Raw genomic sequence first — 23,871 nt, 5'->3', positions numbered from 1 at the left:
CCGTATCATCAAAATTACATTTCGCATATCCTTTTTTTGTTTTAATAGAGACCAAAAAATGTTTGAACTGAAACGTGGGTAATAAATAAGGAATCAATTAAAAATAATTTTGGCATTTGAAAGAACTTGTTACTGGAAGATTCTAAGAATAGGATGGGTACATAAAATTACAAATGAAGAGCTCTATCGGAAGATAAAACCAAAGGAGAATCAAATGCAGAAGATTATGAAACGGAAGCTGCAATTATTTGGACACATCTGCAGAATAAGTGAAGACCGGAAGATCAAGACATTCATGTTTGGTATTATGGATGGTGTAAACAGAAGAGGTAGACCATACAGAGAACGGATAGACGACATAAAGGACTAGTGTGGAATAGGTGTACAGATACTGTGCATTGGACAAAGAAAGGTGGAAGAAGATAGTGAAGGAGGCATCGGACACCAAAGGGTAGTGAGCCCATGATTCGTGATGATGAAAAAATATTGAATGGCTGAGATTCATAGTGAAATGCATCTGTGCATTGTTTATAAATTAGGTAGATTCAAAGACCATGAATTATGCATTGTTCATCGGCTTCTTGAAGACATTCACCACTTAAATAAGTGGAATTTATATTTCGGTCTTGTAGCGCACAACTACATCTTGATCTTTCTCTGCTGTTTTTCCTGCCATCTCGACATCAAGCACTTGTTTTGCTGACCTTTACCCATATTTCACCGCGTTTAAGTGACTACTTCAGATTAGCTCTGTTATGAATTCTATCGATGTCAAGTTCCTTCCTAATATCCTCATTTCAAATGCTTTTGATGTTAATGCCATTTGTTCATTCCCCTATTTTTCTAAAAACTCTCATATCTGTGGTCTCTAGTCTTTGATCAACTGTTTTATTTCTAACCACCTCTCAGATCCATAAGTTAAGATTAGTTTGAACACATTGTTTTATGCTGCTAGGTGCATGTTTTGGCTAATCTCCCTATCCATATAAATTTATTCAGCTGGCTTCCCACCATATCTACTTGCTTATTCTGTTAACATATTTAATTTACGATCTTCGCCAAGAATTGTGCTTAAATACCTGAAGTGTGTTATTATTCTATAGGTTCTTCATTCAGCTGATGTTTTGTTCCTGCCTATTTTCTTAGGATGTCTTTTTATCAATGATTTTCATGTTAAATATGTTTACATCAATTGCTCAGTTTAGCTAAGGAATCCCGTAGACTAGTGCCGGATTTAACAGTATAACATAATCTGCATAAATTAAATAACTTAGATTAACATCTTTAATTTTAATGTCGGGTTTAATATCACTTTCCATATTAATATGACCCATGTTGTCCAGTTTCCATGTTTTCTTTTAACATTTGTCCGACATTATACTTGTCTAAAGTTAAATATGGTCATACGCTGTGAAAAAACACACCTGTTAAAATTCACATTCATGTTTGTAACAGGGTAGCCACTAGGATTTCTATAGCTTATTATATGCTAACTCTCCTTCCCCTTCCTCCTTTTCACCTGCTTTTGTCACTGTACCTTTCGTTCGTGCTGTATTGAATTCTAGAATTTCCTTGGCTGAGGGTCTGATTTATTCGATTTGTGTACCGATATTCACGTAAGTCATTTGGTCACTTCTCATTATGAATTATTAAATCTTAATCTTGTGAAAGTGATTACAGAAACCTCTACCTACTATTCACACTTCTAACTTATACTAACCATTCTATGCTAAACTGTTATTACAGATGCCCATCACATTCAGATTATGGCACAAAATGGAATCGATCCCTGTGCAGATGTCTTTACCCTATAACACCCTTCTGTAGCCGTGAAGTTCTTTCTTCCAATCTGGAACACTTTGTATATATGTCTAACGAAACAAGGATAATGTTTAGCATCCCATGAAGATTAATACCGTGAACTGAAAACAACCGTTGCCCTGCGAATTCCAGCCGAGAAACGATCAATTTGTCAAGAGTCTAGAGAGCTCCCGTGAAAGATAAACTTTTTCTTTGTGATAGGAAGAATAGCCTTGGATTACGCCATTTTTGTCTGTCCTTGCAACGGGTTAAAGAACGGCCGGAAAGTGGGTCACTCTGTTCGACTGGTATGCACTGGTGGTTGCATACTATTTTATCACGTGACAAACGTTGCTATTTTCAATCGAAGTACACTGTATTCTATTTAAATAAACAAACAAACAAAGCAAAGCAACATTACTTTAAAAAATATAAATACAATACTGGATATGAAAAGTAGTTCCAAAGAAACGGAGATTATGGCGTAGTTTACTTTGTTCCCCACAAATATAAGAAAATAACTTAAATACTGCGAAAGTGATTATTTCGATATATTTAAATGAAATGCATATCGCTGGTAAAAACACTGTTTAAATATTTGTAAACAAACCATCGTATTCAACTAAGACTGGGTGGATTTTAATATATTTAGCAGAAGCATAATTGTAAATATTGGGTCACGATAGTTGTCTTCTCTAAATACAGAAAATAATTCTGGAATGCAAAAAGCAATGGAAAAACGACATATACCATTTTCTCAAGAGCCCAACTTGTGATGGGCTGATATATTCCATCGTTACATTTGTACTTTGCGATTTAAAGAATAGATATGATCGCATTCTGAAAAAGCCACACTTTCCAGTTTACTTCCTTTTCGAATAAGAGTTCTGTTGTTACTAACAAGGCTCTGAATCTTAAACTTTTACATTTTTTCGTCCATTATCTAAAATGTCCTCTAATTTATATTTTATTATGAAATATGACAGAGTTATCATTATAATTTTTCTTTGTGATCCAGCAGAACTTGACCTTTAACTAAGTTGAATATTTTTCCAGTATTAACTATCGTTAGAGATATTCAAAAACCAGAGCTGATATTAAAAATATCACCAGGATTAAATATATTATCGGTATCCCTGGTATTAAATTTCTTTACAGTTGCTTGTGCTACTCATACAGTGAAGCGGCCATGTATCGGTATTGGCACATAGGTTTTTTTCACTTGAAAATGAAAGAATGACGGGAATTTTCATTTCATGTCAGAAAAAATCTAGAAAGATTCTTAACTTGCTTGCGAGGATTTGAATCCTGCAGTTTCCACCCAAGAGAAGGATATGCTTCCGTTCGTCTGAGATTCATTTGTTTCCACATACTATGAACAACTAGGCAGTGTCATTTAGTTTACTCACTAAAGCAAAGAGGTCAGTGCATGCAAACATTTTTTTCCCATGCAGTGAGTCCAAGACTGCGAAAATCTCAATTTGCGGTTTCTCATCAGCTGTTCCTACTAACTCTTGGCTGGATTTTTTAGTTCACCTGTCTGTAAGATAAACGACGCACGTCCTTTTCGTCATTGCATGGTGCATCAACTGACACTTTGAAATTTCAGACAACTGCATTACTTAATTACTTGTTTTTGTTTCGCCAGATCCTACCGGCAGCATCTCTGAAGTATTTATAGACATCTGGAAGTTTTCTGCTCAGTCAGTCATCAACCTTTTAATCTTTTGCTTCCACGGTGGAGGGGGTGGGGATAAGGTGGAGTACAACGTCCTGTATTCCGAACACGGCGGAAATCAGTGGGTGTTCGGACTTTTTTTGACCTTTTGCCAAAAATTGTGGCATGGGGCGGAGGGGGGGGGGGGATCTTCAGCTGGTCGAGCTTTATCCGGAGAACTGTATGTTTATACGCGTTCTCATAAACTTCAAACATCTGCAGCTTGCTAAAACTGTGTTGGTTCTCCTGCGCATTGCTTCTTAAAGCAAGAGAAAAGTCTTAGACTAATGATAAATGATAAAAAATTAAAATTTGAAACAAATTTTCAGTCAAATTTTCATAGTTCGTTGTATTCGTTGTTCGTAGTAGAGCTCAAAGCAAGTTTATTCAGCTTTCATATGATATTTTGAAGTGACTTCATTTTTAAATTTTCTTATCTTTTAAGAAATGCAGAGCAGTAAATTTTTGATATTGATTTCTTAATCTATTATTTATGCATACACCTATGTTCAGATATTACGGTTTACTATGAACAAACGGAATAGGTGTGGAAATGACCTGAGATAATGATAAAAAAAAGCATTTCTCAAATGACATTCCAGTAAATGTAACTGCAAAGTAATTGAACCTGGAAATCATTCTGCCTTACATGTTACAGAATGTTTGTCATTTGCAAGATGATTGTTACAGTTATTACACTAAAATAATCAGATTGAAACAACAAATTTTAGTCACGATCTTGCATACAAATCTCATTAATGTATGACTTCAGATCATTGCTAAACATTATTATGTGACACCAAAAAATCATCGCGAGAGGACACTTCACATAACTACCGTTTACACTTATGAATCTTCTATCTGCACACTGTCATAGCTATCATATGTATCAGTACATGCACCATACTACCTACTGGTAGTATGGTGCATGTACAGAGCCTACTCACTACTTTGTACTTAATTTTCCACTAAGATAGATTAAAATGAAACCACGCGACACCTTTCAGTAGATCCTATTTAGAGTCTACTAAAAATGCTTCTTGGCATATTTTATTCATTTCCGTTCACCAACTTCTTGCTAACCTCATATGATTTCGAAACTTGACGTACTTTTTCTTTGTAATTACTCCAGTTTAAACCAAAATTTAAATATTTCAACAGTTTTAAGAAAATAGAATACCAAAGTTTATTAAAATAGGCCCACCTAAGTCGCAGTTATATGCATATGCAAGCGAAACAGACAGAATCTAGGATTTATTGTGTTTTTAACAGCATGCTTTTAAGAGGAATTTCGCAAACCCAATGTGTTAACTCAGATAACCCCTGGTTCAAAGTATGCTTTATTCGACATATGCCTTAATACTTCCGAGTATTTATTATATTTAGTGCATTTGGTAATGCATTTTATTATATTTAGTACATAAGTGTAGATATACTGTTCCCCTCTCCCAGAAAGTCCTCAACTCCCTGAAAAAAGGCACATTTGAATTCTCCGGGAAAAAACAGAAGCAGACCCAAGACAACCAGTGTAACTAGTGATGAAGAGAGAAAAAAAAACTCAAGAACATAAATAAGCTAGCAACAGGGTTACAGTTCTGTTCACGTTTAATTCTTCTCATTATGGATGAAGAGAATGAAACAAAAATATAACTATTAAACAAGCATGAAACTCGATTGTTACCATACATCATTGAAAATATTAGTTGGTAATATATGTTCGACTTATTGCTATAGCAAACTCGTAGGGATCAAAGAACAATTGTTCAACGTGAGTTTGTTTCAGTAGCTTCCTACCAATGGTTGTGACTTTCCAGTATAGTTTGTTATTGTGAGTCAAGTTGAAGAAAAATAGTTGCATGGATGTTGCATACAGCATTAGTATATACTGTGTATGTAGGAATTTTATATTTTAAACGATTCGTAGTTGTCCTATTTTTTAATTATGAAGATGTGCGTAGTTAAAATAAACTTGTTTCAACAGTTGCTTATTTGCTGCTGAGATTCGCTTTAGTATTGTTGTTGTCGTTCTATATAGGTCACAGTAACAAACAAGCGAATTGAAATATTAATAGAGATAATTGCATCTTAGATACCAAATGTTTAGTAAATAAGCAAATCACCTTACTAATGTAGTAAAATTAGATCTATTACTTGATGAGTATCAAGTAAGGTCCCCTGAATTAGGCTTACCATTATAGCTTGTACTTGCGGCATTTTAGCATTAAACAACACTTTAGATCATCTATTAAGGATGGGTGTAGTAGTAGATCGCCGTTGCTGTTTTTCGAAATTGCTCACACCATGCATCTATGCGGCACATTTCATATATATTTTCATATTGCCCAGTCATCAAGATTTTGTCTGTTATGCTTTCTAGAAAAGCGTCTAGAAGCAAGTAAATCTAAATGTTTGTAACTGCGTAGCACCCGAAAGCCGTGGAACCTTTTTTTACGAAACTAACTATGCTTATTAATTACTGTTTCCTAGCCAACTTTTATCATCAACTTATTTCATTTACTAATTTAAGTACTGGATACATTCAACTAGTATTTGATATTTCAATACTGCTCTATACTTGGAAATTTCTAATTTTCTTAAGTTAATTCTGTCACTTGAACGTTCCATTTACTTAAAAGTTTTATTTAGAAGATCAAGAAACACACCATTTTCTTACTCTCTATTCACTCATCTTATTATCTTATCTACTACATGATAAAGCACTTTTTTTTTATCTCATTAACAGCACTAGCAAACCCAATGTGTTAACTCAGATAACCCCCTGGTTCAAAGTATGCTTTATTCGACATATGCGTTAATACTTCCGGGTCTTCATTGCTGCAAGCACCTTAGATATATTAATTTGCTAATAAATTTGTTTCTTTTAATTTACCTACATTCTTCGTTAAATAGGTTTTATTCTGAAGTTTTGTGAGTATTCAGTTTATTTTCGGATCACCGTGAATAGTGGAAAGAGATGTTTTTTGAAACAGTAAGCTCAAGAACTTGTTCTTATTTTACCAGTACACTAAAACTAAATTACAAGACTGTTACTATTTCCTTAAAGATATATTGTGCGACAATTTTGTTTTGCCAAAAATTAGAAAAAAACCATTCCGATAAAACCAAAACAAGAGTCATCTGGTTGGTTGTTTATTTTTACTTTAGAGGCACTTCATACTGCTAGGAGGTGTGGTCGGCGCAATTAGTCGCTGATAAAAATTCCTGTGTCCTTCGTGAATTTTATATCGGCCAGGCTAGGCATCCTTCTGAAAGGTGGCCAACTGTACGGTACATGGGGACCATGATGTGAGAGGCGGCGCTTGTGCTTTACGTGTGGGTGATATCGTTCTTGGTGGTATCACATGAGTGTTCTATTTAAAACATTTCACTTCACAACATCCGTTACATGAACGAAAATTGATTTATAAATGACACAATAAATTTTGGATTGGAAATCGATACAAATGTTAGGAAATATCCTTTTCATTGTTATAATTAGATTTTTACGATATAACGTTGTTAAATAAAACTTTAGTCAAGAATTTTAAAACTAGATTCGAATTTATTTTTAAAAAAATCAGAACTACAGTTAAAATAATTTTTTTCATCATTTCTTAAGTTCCGTGAGATCACTCAAACTAATGCCACTAATGAATCATCCTCAAAATTTAGGTGTGTATATTCAGATGTTTTTACAATGTCATTGTAGTGACTCCTCTCATTCTGATAGAAAGGACCTTTTTGTTTTCTTCAAAGCCCAAATATAGCTTCTAATTGTAGCTTTTCTTATTCATACCTTCGTGGTGGTGTGCACGTATCTACTTTTGTCATCGGTTATATATATTATGTTAGTTATATTCTGCATTTGTCTGGTATTAAATTCTATGGAAATCACTGCACCATGAGATGAAGTCAAACAAGGACAAATCAGACCAAAGCTTACCAACCAAAATATACCTTTAAGTTTTTTTCAGAAATGAGTGGTGGATAACTCTTTCCTTTCCTTTCTCATCTCTCAAAGAAAAAAAAGTGACCTGAATTCTCTGCCAATACAGCGGTCAATCGAAATCGTTCTTTTGTTGCAAAAAATATTTTATTGGATACATTTCCGGAACGAATAGAGTAAATATTTCGCGATTCATAAATATGTTCTGTTGTTATAGCAATATAAATTTTATTACAGCTTTTTAAAAATATATCAATTCGTAATATCAGTTTTAATCTGCTAATTGAATCAATGGAGTAGGTGGAAATTAACAACTCGTGAATTTTCTTTTTTGCTATTTTTGTGGGCTGCTTCCTGACTGACTGTTTGGATTTTACATTTACAGTTATGTAGGTACATATGCTTATCTCCTAACACTTGCTGCCGATCACCCATTGAATTGTACATTACCGCTTGACGCCGCACTGCCATTTCTGTTCTCTTTATACAAAGATAAACGCATTTAAAAAAATGTAAATTTATATTAAAATACTAAAAATAGAAAAATCCTAATAATTTTTCTATCAGGTTAATTTTCTAATCAAGAGGAGTGTATGATATAATTTCTCAACCATAATGATGTCTACCTACGGCAATCATAAAACCTGTAAATACATTTGCAATTGACTTCGTATATAAAAATTTAAGCCCCTCGCATGTAAAATATGTTCTGAGTGAACATTCAAACCGAACTTCAAAAAGTTGTAAAATGGAAAATTTTCCTGCAAATCAGAAATCAGCGATTTATTATTGGTATTCCTTGAGGGGGATGATCATCTCATTCCTGAAATATATGGATTGCCGTAAAGATTTAAAATTCAAAATATTAATGGCATAAAAATAAATTAATTTTTAAATTGCATTCTACTCCAATTTAAAGCAAAAGCCCTAAAGCTAGAGTATATTCTGCTACTGGACCAGAGTATATGATGCAAGGTCTTACCTGAGCCACTCGAAAGATGAATCCGAAAGTAGAATGACGGGAAAACTTTATCATGGATTTTCAATTGAAGAGGAGTTAACTGGTCTTATATGGATGAGACCAGCTTACACATAAGTTAACTTAATGGTCTCAGCTGTTTCGGCGGTTAATCCAACCAGCTGTATGGTTAGGTACACATTAATAATTTATCTTTATGAGTTTTTTATGTCGTGCAAACTGAATTAATTTATTCGAAGTAAAAATAAAACAAAACTGCAATGTATTCATTATCAGTGTATATATGTGCATGTTGAATTTTTAAAACAAGATAGAAGTTGTGAATATATATATATATATATATATATATATATATATAATACATATTGGACATAGACGTAAATCTGTATACATGTTCTCAATATACAGCAAATAAGAATTCTAATAATATATTATTTAAATAGCCAGTTCGTAAATCTGTTCAAGTGTTTTTGTTTGTTTGTAATAGTGTCTGCGTGCGTGCCATCAGTAATAGTTTTTTTTTTTTTCATTTTATTTGTTTAAGTCCTCTTTTGAATGAAGTTTATTTCAGCAGGTTATTCATAAGTTTAAATATTAGAAATGCATTAATTTTTCACAGAGGTAAAGATTTCTTCATGATTAGAGGTTAAAATGAATGATTTATATCGTATGAGTATTTATTGTAGGAAGCTGGATATTTTAAGAAATCTTCGTTTCCTTCCATTCAAATAGTTGGCAGCCGCTCCAGATCCACTGAAATGGTTTCAAGTGCTCTGAGTAGGGCCTATAATACAACACGGAATTTCAATCCTAACTGAATTTAGATATTTATACTATTTAAATACTATTCACAGTAGAGTCAACTGGGGTTTTCGAAAATTTTTATATAATTCGATACCTGTATATTGTTATTATACTTGCCAGAAATTGAGAATGAGCTTATTGGTTTATGAACATTGGTACAAATTATTGCAGACTATGCCAAAGCAGTTGAAGGGCTTCTTGTTGAACAAACCCGTATTATATAAACTATACAAAAAAGATAGACAATTACTAATATCACCTACTTTTAATTGAACTGGAATACTGATTCAAATCAAATGGTTGAAAGATACTTGGATAGTGTTATGCATCACGTACCACAAGACTGCTTGGCTTTCCACTAGCTGAATATTTCCGAAATCATTACAGAAAGTAAAATTTCTTTCTGTTCACTTTTATTCCAAGGAAGAGGTTACTAACTTCAATTACTAAATTTAACACAACTTTCCCTAAACCTTGACTTGAACTAAGAACTGCTATGATACCCTGGATAGAACTACCAGACTATTGTTACATGAGTGACTTTCGTTTTTTTTTTTTTTTTTTTCAGTCGGATGTAGGCAGGCAGTGGGAGGGTGGGCTGAAAAACGCACTTGCTGGCTCAGCCTTACGTCACTTCACGAATATACTAATTTTAGCACGTGCTGCCCAATTTAGTGTTACAGATGCGAACACACAGACGCACGGAGAGACACTCACACGTAGGATGGTTACTTGATCTGTTATAGTACTGGTGAGCATCTTGTAGTTAACAGTAGTCGAATAGCCGCTGTTTCGGATGTTACATCATTCCACGCCTGGATTTTCTGTAAGTCTGAAATATTTTGTGATATATGTTTGCATATTTAATATAGGTTTTTTTCCGTATGGTAAAAAATTTCCTATATACTTATCGCAGTGTATTACACTGAATTTCAAAATTAAGTTCAAGATGCTCGGTTTTTTATTTTTAAATTGAAAGCAGTATAGAAATTTCTTGTTTTTATATGGGATATACCCTATAGGATCGTTTAATTTGAGTTAAACATGAAAGAAGAAGAAGCTTCTTTATCCTAATTCAGTTATAACAGAACAGCTCGATAATCAGATTCCTCAGTTTTTACAAATAGAACGTGGTGATTTAATGTTCAGCTCAGAGAAAGTCGCGCTAACTGAATTAATTTATTCGAAGTAAAAATAAAACAAAACTGAAATTCATTATCAGTGGATATATGTGCGTGTTGAATTTTTAAAACAAGATAGAAGTAAAGAAAATTTTTTACCTTGGGTATAATATACGTTAAAGATATCAAGCTATTTTAAACCTGGTTTTAATCCACTTCCCAAGTAAGCAAACAGACAAAGTCAAGTTTGCGCCTGCAAGTAATGCAAGTCTGGGTGACCCCGCATGTAGTGCAACTCGTGGTAAAGGTGGAATAAGCTCTGATCACTATTCTTGGTATTTACCCTTAATGTAAAGCACAGCTTCTTGAGAAGATGTATGATGCTTGCATTAAAGGCAAGGGGCCACTACCCAGACTCTCATCCTGAGATTTTTATTTAATGAGGTCAAAGCACCTTATGGTAACTTGTTTTGGTAAAATATTTATAACTCTGTATGTATTACTTAAAGCTTGGTATTTCTAAGCCTGGCTCCCACTGATGAGACCTCAATAAAGGTCGAAACCGGTCTGGGTGGTGGCCCCCCCTTGCCTTTAATGCATAGCATCATACATCTTCTCAAGGAAATGTGCTTTACATTAAGGGTAAATACCAAGAATAGTGATCAGAGCTTATTCCACCTTTACTACGAGTTGCCTAAGACTTGCACTACGTGCGGGGTCACCCAGACTTGCATTACTTGCAGGCGCAAACTTGACTTTGTCTGTTTGCTTACTTGAGAAATGGATTAAAACCAGGTTTAAAATAGCTTGGTATCTTTAACGTTTAAAGATAGAAGTTATGAATGTATAATATGTTGGGCACAGAAGTGTAATTTAATTACACTATACTGTATTTTAAGAAAAGAAAGTGTGGATTAATAAGAATGATATTAGCTACAGTTTGGAAATAAAAGATACTTAGAAAGTAACGAGAATTATCTAAAGTGATTTTCAAAGTGTCGAACTTCGAGCAATCACAGAATTAATTAATTTTTATTTACTTCTGCATTCAGTTTTTTTAACATTTTAATGAATTGTGCCATTTAATGAAAAACGTCTATAGACTGTCGTGAATTAGATATCTACAATTTTTGTCTAGTTTAATTTCAGAAAATAAACGAAAAATGTTCACATTATTTGTTTCGAAATGTTTGTTTCCTTACGACTAAATTTAATCAACTATTTTCCTGTAGTCTTGGGCTCAGATCGGAGCATATTTGTTTGATTTCATGCCTAGACTGCGAGGTACAACTAAGTGAGATTTACTAAATTTAGTCGAAATGGAATTGACACTAAAGAAAAGTTTAAAACAAATCAAGCGGACATATTAGTATAGTGATCTCCTTCAATAAGGTCTGAGATATATGGAGGTGCGGAATCACTAGTACTTAAATTGGACATATTGCTTATAATAGCTCTTTCACCTTTAGGTGCTTTGAACGTCTGGCTATGCACCTATTCGATTCGTTTTGTCCTTCCATATGAAACTTATTCCTGGATTGAATGGACTTCTTTTATTGAAATGTTATTTTTTAAAAAAGCGATACCTTAAGAAAGTTTTAAACCAACCGTACTTTTAAATGCAGTGGGTGGGTTCTGATTTTTCAAGCTGTGTCACGCCTCCAATAAGCAGTGTGATGGAGACGAATTTCGTCACGCGGTGTGACGAAATTCGTCTCCCACGTAAAGGAATTTGGATTTCGTACAAAAATTTGTTGAGCCATCGCGGTTTTGTTTCATTCGGGCCATTTGTACGGTCATAAAGGTGAAAAACGTGTCGAAATTAATTATTGAATAACTTTTCTGACTGATTGGAATTTAACATAATTTGCTTCTTAATATATATACTGAAATATGTTCACAATTTTGATGTCAGTGACGTTTTTATTGGCAAAATTATTCAAAATATGATAATTCCCCACCAATTAATGGAATTTAATGAAATTTGGTATGAGAAATATCTGTTCAAATGTTATCATAAGCAAAATCAAATATATATAATACAATGGTTAGGATAATGAATACCATCGCTTATAAAACAAACAAAAAAAAAGATAGCGTGTTTTTTATGACTGAATACTAGTGTTCAGAGGAAAATAAATAAAATATGCAGTTCTTATGCTATATACAATAAATACGAAGTTACTGTTGCATCAGGAAATTTAAAACTTTTAGTACTCTTGCACAATATTTAAATATAAAGGAGCCTTTATGTTTGGAAACCATCTTTTACTCCAAATAATCTTTCCAGTGACCATGATTTTCATTATGGAACTGTGGAAAAAATAATTAAATAATGCTTAAAGTTCGGGGGAGGGAAGGCTAAAATTATTATTTCTGCATATTATGCGAATATAGAAAATGGCATTTGAATAGGAAATAAGAAAATACTTTTCATATTAATAGTTCATGGCCAATATAGAGACATTTGAGGCAATCGCTTCAAATTACATATTACTTCATTCAGTTTTTTGTACTTTATTATACATGATCATATGCTACGCCTAATGATAAATGAATAAGATAATTGTTCATATTAAACTTATCTCTGTAATCATAGATAACGATTATTAAAGCACAGATATGTTATGTGTTCTACTACATTAGCTGAAATAATTCCTTTTTTTCCCCTATCAACTGTTTATTTCAAATTTCCTTAATTGATTGCAATTATCTATAAATATGTCATTAACTATAATTGCAAAGTTATCTTTCGCACTGTTTGATGAATTAACAAATTATGATTCACTAATGAATTAGAATGGATCAGATTATAAATGTATTTGTTGCAGCAGTTTTTATTTTAAAAATAACTCTGTCTAAGCATCCCTCAAAAGTCAATTCGCGCTCACACACATGTTTATTAGTTAGGATAACATAGTGGTAATGTTTGAAGTTTAATATCCCATGTGAATTCCTCAACAAGAAGGGGGGGGGAAACAGCAACTTATACTTGTTTGGAAACAGTGGCTAAAAGAATCGCATCGTTTACAACTTCGCTCCGCCTGTAGGTTCGGGTGGCGAAGAGGGTGATCATAATTTCAAATCACATAATATTCCTTAGTTTGTTTGTTGCGTAATATTTTAAATGGTAAATGCTATAGCGACTTACACAGTTGGATGACTTTTAATCTAAATTGGCCCTCTAGCGTCCCTACCCAGATGGATAAATTTTGACTATACCGGATATACAGATGGCACATAATTTTTAAACGGCGCATGCAGAATTAAGAATTAATTCTTAAATTCAAGGCTTAAATTTAAGGGGGGGAAATTCCACATGTGCTGTGCCTATCAAAATCTATTCAAGAGTATTAAAATTGCTAATAAGTGGACTTGGAATTAACTCAACCTATAGATCTACTCTATACTATAAAATGATAAGCTGAAATTGGCAACGGATGTGACGTCGGCTTGAAACGGATGTAGGCTGTAACGTTTTTGTCAAGTTATTTGAAACGTTTTGTGGAGTCTTATAAATTCGAGTCATCGGAATTCAAGGAGAACCGGCCTACCAGTCCGGAACACGAGGGATTGGGCGCCAGGGGAGCGGGGCCCCCCTTTTGAAGACTCGACACTCAGGAGCTACCCAGAGTGTCGAGTCATCAGAATTCAAGGAGAACCGGCCTACCAGTCCGGAACATGGGGGGGGGGGGCGCCGTAAGTGTCAGAGCCTCCTAGTGTGTGTGTGTGTGTGTATATATATCCAGACAGCCTCCCTAGCTCACTCGGCATAGACGAAGCCTTTTGGTCGGAAAGACCTGGGTTCGATTATGACTGGAAGAACCTTTATCTGGCCTCTTTCGAGTAAAAGTGAATTAGCCGGTCTCATACGGTGGTAGAGGTTTTTTCATCCGGAAACTTGGGTTTTTCATCCCTCAGAGCTGGCAAACCGGTCCCGTGAACACACATTTAGACATAAGACACTCCTGGAATAAAGATTAACCAACCTATTCTTCCGTAGGATTTTCGGTTTCGAATGCCTGCTCGGTAAAGTATGGGTACCCATGAGCGTAAATCAACAACAACAATATATCCATATGTCTTGTCTACTAACTCCTCAGAGAAAAATATAATGGACAGTACACATGTAACATTTAAGTACATGTTACCAAAAAAAAAAAAAAAAAGTCTGCGTTAATCACACATAAAGATGCATACTTATCGAAAAAGAGGGTGTTTTTTGTGCGACTCCTACTCACGAAACATTTTAACCCTATAGCGCATTAGTACCGTGACTGAACTAAGAATTTTTTTTTGTTTTTTTATATAATCGGAAACACTGTTTTTGAGCCCACACGTTGAACATTTTCAAGTCATTAAAATACAACCAAAACATCCGTACCCACAGCGAGATCAAACCTACTACAGGCTGTTACAGAGCAGGTATGTTAACCAATCAGGCCAATAGTACTTGCGCTTCAAATTTGTACTTTTAATGTGATTTTAATTTTTATAATAATACTTCGTGGTGACTTGTATTATTACATAGTATATTAAGAAATATAGATACATCGAGATTGTGTAGTACAACAGGAACTTCATTAAACATCTACATCGAAGGAACTATTTTGACTGGCAGATGGCGAGAGAGAGAGATGTATCGATGTTGTGAATTTCATTGCTAAAAACTGATAACCATTTTACTTGAAAATGTTGCATTTCTGTCATCTACAAGCCGAAAATTAGATACTGGAAAGATCTTCTGCATAGCCTATATGGAATGCAGATAACCCATCTAGAGCTTCCGAGTAGAGTAAAATTCTCACCTTTTCACTGCTCATTAGGTATCCATTTGGATGCTGAACAAATGGACTAGTAATTTGGATTTAGCAGACAAATGAATATATTCTGTATTGGCTAAAAGTAAACATACATTATGACACGACATAATTAGATTTCAGCTAAGGTGTCAGCCGATTATGCGAAGCCCCCCCCCCTCTGTTTTCATACAGAGTCTCTAAACCTGAGCGAGTAGGGAAACATCCGATACTTGAACAACACAGAATTGAAGAAAGACGGATAGATGCCATCAATGTAAGAAGCATTAAAGGAAAAGAAGTCACTCTAACATAAAGATTAAAACAGATTCTGAATAGTAGCTATATGAGATATTCTAGCAACAAAGATTGTTAACAAATGAGTAGTATCAATAGTATAAAAACGAACACGATAGCAGTTAAGAACACACATCGTGTTCTTAACTCCTAACCATCATTACTCTTGGAAATAACGTGTATTCTACGGTCGAGTTTTCCAATTGGATAGATTAAAACCCCGAATTTTCAGCAGAAAAATAACCTGCTAATTGCCTGCACAAAAGATCAAATAAAAAGCCTAGTTGTTGCCAATTCCTGTAATTGGCAACAACTGAACCGATAATGGAATTTCTTCTGACAGTCAAGAATTATTGAATTGGAAAAAAGAAACATTGCCACGCAGGCATGTATATTTTGGATGCCCAGAGTAATTACGTTGAAATGTTCTTAAATGAGATTAAAAAAAAAAAAAAAACAGAAGAATGGTAGAAATCATGACAAATGCAATGAGGTTATTACCACCATCTTGCCGGAATCCTGAAGGTGCTTAAAAGCTTAATCTTTAGTCTCTAGAGCAGTATTTTTAGATTATCTGCTCCCCTAAGTTATCTATGATATTAATATACTACAGGTAATGCCCAATCTTTTATAGGCGGGATTACCATAAAAAAGGACAAAAATATGAACTCCACTTGCAAAAGAAACCATAAATCTTTAGAAGCCCATAAGTTCTTGCTGAGAAATCATTTATACTAAAGTTTATCGAAAGCCTTTGAGATCTTAAGAGCAACCGCTTCAGTTGCTTGGAAGTTTACCATAGCATTTGTTATTGGAGGGTTGACACAGCTGACGTTCATTCATCATTCTAGAGGATGCCATATAACTAGAGTTAGCATTATATTTGTGACTTAATCTGGAAGTGTAACGGTGATTTTAAAATAGCTTGTTAATGTTATCTTTATCACTAAATTTAGAAGAGGTTGAGGGCCATTGAAGTCAATCATTAACTCAAGATTGTCTGCCTTTATTTAAGAACAGGTCGGGTACAGAATGAACTTATGTTGGTAATGTCCATTTAGAAATAATGTAGAGACAGTAAGGCCATGAAGCGGAGAATTTTCTGTTAACAGCATTGTATGTGGACGTGCTCGCGCGCTGTGGCCTGTTTTGTGTGTAGAGTTGAACCTAGTGTGCTGGACAGAGATGTACTGTGAGATGAGTTAACACTCTCAGTTGAAAAGCTTCTAAAATTCTCTGCGTCTTAGACTGGATTCTAATCGGGGTCATCTTTCCTTTTTACTCCTCTGACAGTTGTTTTCTATGTATTCAATAGTGAACGCAAATGACTACCCCTCAGAATTTCCAGACCATCATTTTTTTAATCTTGTGAACTATAAGTATTTAGAACTATGACATTTAACTTATTTAAATATTTTATTCTTCTGCGATATATTATATTAATCCCCGACTACCTATATTTAGTGTCCAGCAATAGCCATAGTACTGAGTCAACTTGCGCTACCATCCTTTGGGTACGGAAACAACAGCCTCACTTAACATTAGTAGTTTCTCCCATCCCTGTTTTTTTTTTTTTTTTTTTTTTTTGTAAAATATGGACGTAAAACAATGTAATTTCTCATCAAGAATATATTGTCTCACTCCTGTTTATCTGAATCTCACCCACGAAATGCTGTAAATCTAAAATACATTAGTTGTTTGGGGGGGGGGGATAAGTATTCTAGGAACTCTGCTAGAGATACATAGCACTTTTTTTTTTTGAGATATTTCACTCCTCCAGTGATCTGAGGTTATTTGGGGTTATGACCGAAATAACCAAGGTGGTTATGAGGCCGGTGTATTATGTCTGTTAATCACTTGTTTTGTTCTGTCCGGTTTGTCTGTTTTGCAGAATCGAAGTGAGACTGGCTAACTCACCTTCAGGTTTCCGACAAAACAGAATGGTAGTCTAAGGAAAACGAAACGCTTCTCCTACCTTAAAAAACATCCTCTTCAGTAACATTCGAATATATGACCTATTAACACTTAAGAGCGGAAGCGTAATAAACTCAGTCAACCAATCCGGAAAATATCATCAGTAATAGAATATGAGGTATGTGGAATTTTTCTTACATGATATCTTCCTTCAAATGTCATTACTTCGGTGTTTTAATTGTAAAATATTAATTTTAGCCCGGGTCTAATACATGATCGAAGATGACGTTTGAATTTCAAATTTCTCCACAAAGTTTTCTCGACAGCTAGGAGCAGCAGACTTCCACTACAGTGTAACTTAGTTACACTGTAGTGGACGACAATACAGTTTTTAATAAACCCAAATAACGATAGAAATATCAATCTTTTCAAAATTTCGTTAATGGAAAGTACAGTATATCGAAGTAATCTCTTGAAAATCACCGTTCTGTTTCATTAATGCTACTCAAGCTTAATAATCGCTTTGAAGTAATGTAAACGCGATTCATTCAACGAGAGGATTTAGGCTAACAATGGCGTGTTTTATGTTACAATTTCATACTTAAGATACTTTTTTAAATACTTGAAACAATGCTATAAAGGTTTTTTGTGTGTGCGCGCGCGCGCTACGGGGGAAGCAGTGAATGCACAGAATGTCTGCACATTTTGAAAGGTTTAAAGATGTGCAGACGTTTTGTGCTTCATCGCTTTCCCTATAACACAAATAGCTTATTTGTGTCGTCGTTTTTTTTTTTTTTTTTTTTTTTTTTCCAGATTTAGAAATGTGATCACCACACAGTAATCGCTGGGTCGTGACAAGATATATCATTTTTGTGATAATCCTATCCACGAAAGACAACAGCCATAGACTACAAGATTACCTCAACCTTGGTCCTCTCATGTACTAATTTGTTTATTATTTGTATGGCAACTGGATGAATCATTTTTTGATTTTGAACCGCTCTCAAAAATTGCTTATTTTGGGTTATGGAAAAATGAATATAAAAATCCATCCTTTAGAGAGTTCAAACGGTTTCTATAGTGAAATTAAATGAACAGTCATAACAAATGATGAAATCAATAATTCTGCAACATATTAAGTAATAAGATAGCCGCTTACCGTGCTCTCTCATTTCTAAATCGATTTACCTGCAATCAAGTTAGCCGTACTGACACGTCGTAATTTTATCGATTGATGCCCTTCTTGACAACTGCGATAATCCAGATTTAAAACTACCCTGTTTATTTTTGGGACGAGTGTTGCACATTTTACAGATCACACTGAGATAGACGCGCTGCATGATCCGTAAGCTCTGTTGGGGCCTGGCATTGACCCATCCAGTACTTGTAATAGGGGAGTAAAGTGCTGAGGAACATTCTGCTCAAATGGACGCGCTTTAGAGTTGATTAAATTAAACTGGGGGGGGGGGGAACTCTTTCCCGGCTGTTTACCTATCCCTTCTTGCACACTTCCTTCTGTGAAAATGATTCTACGGTTCTTGATCTCCCTAAAAGTCAGTCAACCGATCCAGAAGCCGGAGCAGTTGTATCCCCCTCTCCTCGTGATGTTCCTTTCCCCCTATGGCATTACGCAACTGTGACATTGCGATACAAAGCCAGCAGAGCACAAAATCAATCATGTCAATGACGCCATTTAATTGTGTGTCTCTTGTTCATAAATATATCACGAAAGCATTACGTCGCATTTGAAACATAATTAATTGTCTAAATCTAGCAACTTGGAATCAGATATGGATATTAGATGAACCGTTGGAGCTTACCTAAAAATGCTTACGGCTGTCAGCCTGGCTGGCTAATGTCGCCGCTCTCCAAGTTTTTTAACAAACGATAGGTTCGAATCACAGTCTAGTAATGAATATTTGGGAGGTAGCAGTCATCGCCTAATGTTAGAGCACCATCCTGATTATTTTTGAGAAAGTAGTGAAGTGGTTTTTAAAAAAAAATCCATTGGATCTTGTAGATTAGACTTTGCCTACGAAGATACTAAATAATAGGTTTTTAACCTTTCGTGGGTGGGAGTCACATAAAAAACTTATAAGCTGCCTGAATTCTTAATATAATAATTGTCCAAAATAAAGAGGAATTCTCTTTCAGCATCCTGTGATAAATTTAACTCGCGCTTTTTTTATACGGCTTTGACAAATATACGCTTCCGTCTTCCCTTTTTCGTTGAGAAGCAAAAAAGTATTTGTAGCTTGCCAATTTCTATGCATAAACTCAGCTAGCTTTACATTTCCTATGCGTAGCACCATTTTTATTAATAGAATTGTTATTACTGCACTAACTGCAAGACAATTTCTATCGTACTTCGGATATAAATAATTTTATTGAAAATTTAATTTACATAAACTTTTTCTTGCATTTTTGGCCTAGTATCAAGACCATCTTTTCTACGCGAAAAATGTTACAAAGATATCAACGTAAAAATATTTCATGTAAATATATGACTATGACAAAACTCATGTGATACGCGCAACGTTATAGAACTTGGTTTGATATGCTTATTGGATCAATAGGAGATAACGAACATAACAGGAAAAAAAAAATCAATCACTTATCAGGAGTTTAAGTCATTCTTATATAGCTTTCTTCGTATAGTCTTTCAATCAGAACCAGCTTCTGTAGAGAATTGGCTTTGTTTCATTGAACCCTATTGCTAACTGAGACTTCCTGCTGAGCAAGACCCAGCTTGTCAGACTCGTGTTATTTGTTGTACCGAGTCTTCTTATCAGGCAAACGCGTACCTTTCTGCAACTCATTTGAAGCCTGAAAACTCGGTAAAAGTTAATAAAACGGTTAATAAAATGAAGTTAGCCAGTCTTATAGTGGCAGAGTCTTCTCCCTGGAACTCGGATTTTTTATTCCATCTCTAAACACAAACCTATCAGAATACACGCATTTAACAGTGTATTGACTTTGGACAGACTCAGTTGTTTTGATTGTAATTACAAACAAGTATTGCTTCCAAATCAGCGTGCTACTCCCTCTCTAGTTAAAACTGTTTGAGTAATTCCAACCCTTCCGACTTTTTGTGAGTAGGATGCCAGTAACAAACGAGTGATGTAGCCACTGACCATAATTAGGTCGAACTATTATTATATAATAAAATGTTTCACGTGTGAAAAATTAACATAATTGTTTCTTCTTCGCTCGTCAGAGTTTTTTTTTTTTTTTTTAAAGGACAATATCTTTTCTGTAAGTGGAAAAGTTTGTATATAATTATTTGTAACTAAGATTCTTAACACACTATTGTCAACATTGTCATTTTAATTACTAGTGTTTGTGGTTTGGTTGGTGTTATGAAGTTGATTGTGAGGTGATGTGTGAAACAGCGAGTCAACAGGTATTGTTTTTCTAAGTTACATGCAAATAAAACTTAAGTAGAATTTTATTTTTTAATAACTTAAAAGAAATGTTTACTGTATACGTAATTCCGCGTTTTCTGTTGTTACTGCCACATTCGCTTTCGCAGATCACCTCAAACCGATTTAGATGAAGAGGATAAGATTCCAAAGTACCTTTCCTCTTACATCAAGTTGTAACATTTTTCGAAAGCGAAATCAATTTGGTATATTTTAAACATTTCTTATAAATCATCTTAATTTAAAATTGACTCGTAAAATAATTAAATGAGTAACCATTGCCTGATTAATATTGTGACAGTTTGTTGAACTTAGGATTCGTTTAGAAAATGTTACAAATATATAAATATTTATGTATATAACTATTGGTGCGTGATGAAATTATGCAGCATTCTCATGCAGATGAAAACATGATTATATTCTTCTAATGGTGTTAATTGAAACCATTATTGTAAAATAACCAATTGAAATTTGAAGTAGTATAATCACGATATTTAAAAATGCCTTCGAAATCGTTTGACCTTACGTAATATCGAAAGCCTTCAATGCAAAATTATCAGTTACATGTTCTACCGATGAGATGGTTATGATAAAAACGATTTTTGTTATATCCATTATTTCTTTTGCATTTAATTTAATTTCGCATTAATAAAGTATGAAATTTTATGGTTAATTTTCGACTAGCAAGATTATTTAGTATAGTCGTTAGGCGAGTGCTTAATTTCTAAATGTTCTGTTCGTATTAACAATCCCATAAATGAGAATAATTAGAGGTAGAAGAAATCGAAATAAGTGATATTTTAGTACGGCAATAAAGCAAATTATAATCTTAAAAAGATATATGCGAAAACAGGGATAGATATTCCTTGATATCCTACTAAATATGTCTAGTTAAAATAACTGTAACCGCTAATTTAGTGTAACCTCTCAGCTGTTAAACAAAGCTATTGTACCCCCTCACCCAAGGAAATAACCTTGTGGGTACTTCAGGGGGAAAAAATGCCATTGCGATGTGGTTATACAGCATAAAATTATTGACGCGCCCATTACGCTAAGCATATATTAAGAACACAATTTAGGAAAGGAGTTGGGTTTATGACAATAAGAAATTTTGCTTAACTAACTACTGTTACTTTAAAAAATAGGCAAAACAATTGGTGTGATCTTGCTTTCGGATGCGATTAATATTGTCAACGCCCAAGATTGTTATTTCTGAAAAAAAAAAAGTATGACTTTCATTGCATTGCAAATATTTCGTAATATTTTAAAATTTTCTCTTAGGCTCTTCTAGAAAGTGCAGAGCTACATTGGATGATGTGCAAATCCACACCAACGTATCACATGGTTGGTGGCGAAATTAATTTCAAAGGCCATTCATATTTGATGTATAGTGCTGTTATCATCTGATTCTAATAAATCGAAATTACTTGAACAATCATATTTCGAATCGTTTCATACAGAGAGAGAGATATGAAGGGGCTAATAGGTGCTTTTCTGTTGCGAATTTACTGAAGGAAAGAATAGAAGTATTAGAGTAATTGGCAGCTAAAGCATATTTTGACGACGAATACGTATAAGAGATTTTCTCTGAGAAGCATAAGACAGGCATTCGGAGTAGAAAAACTTCAGAAATAAATATCATCGAATATATGAAATAAAATTTCACATATTCGATGAGAAAAGAAAAACTGTAATTTATGATATTTTCGAATCATGTTTAAATAATGTTAAGTTGGGACGGACGAACATAAACATCACTTTCGATAGGGTCGCAACATCATTTTTTATAAGTTTTAATAATGGCAAACCGTGAGCAGACATATAAATACAAAATTAATAACGGAAAAACTCACGTAAAAATATTATTTAATAGTATAATTTTCGCCTGTGTGTCACAGGCGAAAATTATACTATTAAATAATCTTTTTATGTGAGTTTTTCCATTATTAATTTTGTAATCATTTTTTATGTGGCTTCCACTCACGAAAGGTTGAACCTCAACGACATCAGTACCGTGTGTGTGGTTGGTCTTATTATTATATTCTTTCGTAAGGATTTTTTGTATTAATTCTATAAGTAGTTTTATATTTTCATTAATTCGGAAATTTGCTCTAGAGACCAAATATGATAGGAGAAGTCAGATAAGAAGGAGCGCTAAAAACAGCATTAAACTGGCTAAAAGATTATTTCTGGGGGAAAAAAGTATTATGACTTTCATTGCATTGTAAATATTTTAATATTTTAGATTTTCTCTTAGGCTCTTCTGGAATGTGCAGAGCTACATTGGCTGATGTACAAATCCACACCAACATATCACATGATTGGTGGCGAGATTAATTTCCAAGGCCATTCATATTGATGTACTGTATTTTCATAAGAGTATGTATTTTCATAAAAGCGTGAGGTTGCAATTTTTGTAATATCCTAAACATGAAACCTAAAATTCGGTGGTCCCTTGTATTCTGTGAATCCCACCCACAATTCAAGAAACCAAACGTACTTTTTCTAGTTAGCAGGGTGGTGTCATATCGGACGAGAAAATTGTCCGACGCTTTACATTGATTCTAATCTCACCCACAGCCTGTTAGTTGGAGAACAGATACGCTAACCACTTGGCCAACCAGGTTTGACACTCACACTGTAATAGTTTTTAATGGTAATTAATCTGATAATATCTTTCCTGTCAGTTATTCTGCTTTTAATAATATTTGATTTCTTCCGGATGGCTGATCGTAGTAACTGCTTTAAAATAACATTTCGTGTTTAACATTGTATTTATAATTTAATGATATCTCTAATAAAGGATACATAATTGCGAATAATATGACATCGCTTACATTACATTACACAGTCATTAGTATACAAAATATGGTTACTTTGGCGGGGGGGGGGGGGTTAGATTAGGTGAGCGTAATAAGACGACAGTTCTGTACGTGGTGTCATTTAATGTCGTGTGCAGAAATTTCGCCGAACTCGTTGCAAACTGTGATCCTTCAAGACCAAATGACGCACTTCCTTTTTTTCATCACTAAATGTCGCTATCTTTGTATCCACCCCACGTGTTTTAGTCGA

General features: G+C 34.2%; 1 protein-coding gene across 2 annotated transcripts in view; it reads left to right on the top strand.

Moving 5' to 3' along the window:
* The window catches only part of tn (tripartite motif containing protein thin), a 59,557-nt gene that overhangs the window by 13,297 nt on the left and 22,389 nt on the right, over positions 1–23,871 (top strand). The window contains exon 1 of one of the 2 annotated variants that reach the window (XM_090394156.1): positions 9,955–10,072. The exons of the other annotated variant lie outside the window; for it this stretch is intronic. The gene's annotated coding sequence lies outside the window, so the exon portion shown is untranslated. Of the gene's footprint in view, positions 1–9,954; positions 10,073–23,871 lie in introns of those variants that run through there. 2 annotated transcript variants of the gene reach the window in all.

Source organism: Typopeltis vanoorti, chromosome 6 (genome assembly GCF_054136105.1).
Source record: "Typopeltis vanoorti isolate ZY-2024b chromosome 6, IOZ_Tvanoo_1.0, whole genome shotgun sequence".
NCBI classification, from domain to species: Eukaryota; Metazoa; Arthropoda; class Arachnida; order Uropygi; family Thelyphonidae; genus Typopeltis; species Typopeltis vanoorti.
The sequence above is the reverse complement of the archived record's forward strand: the minus strand, read 5'-3'. Positions and strand labels throughout refer to the sequence as shown.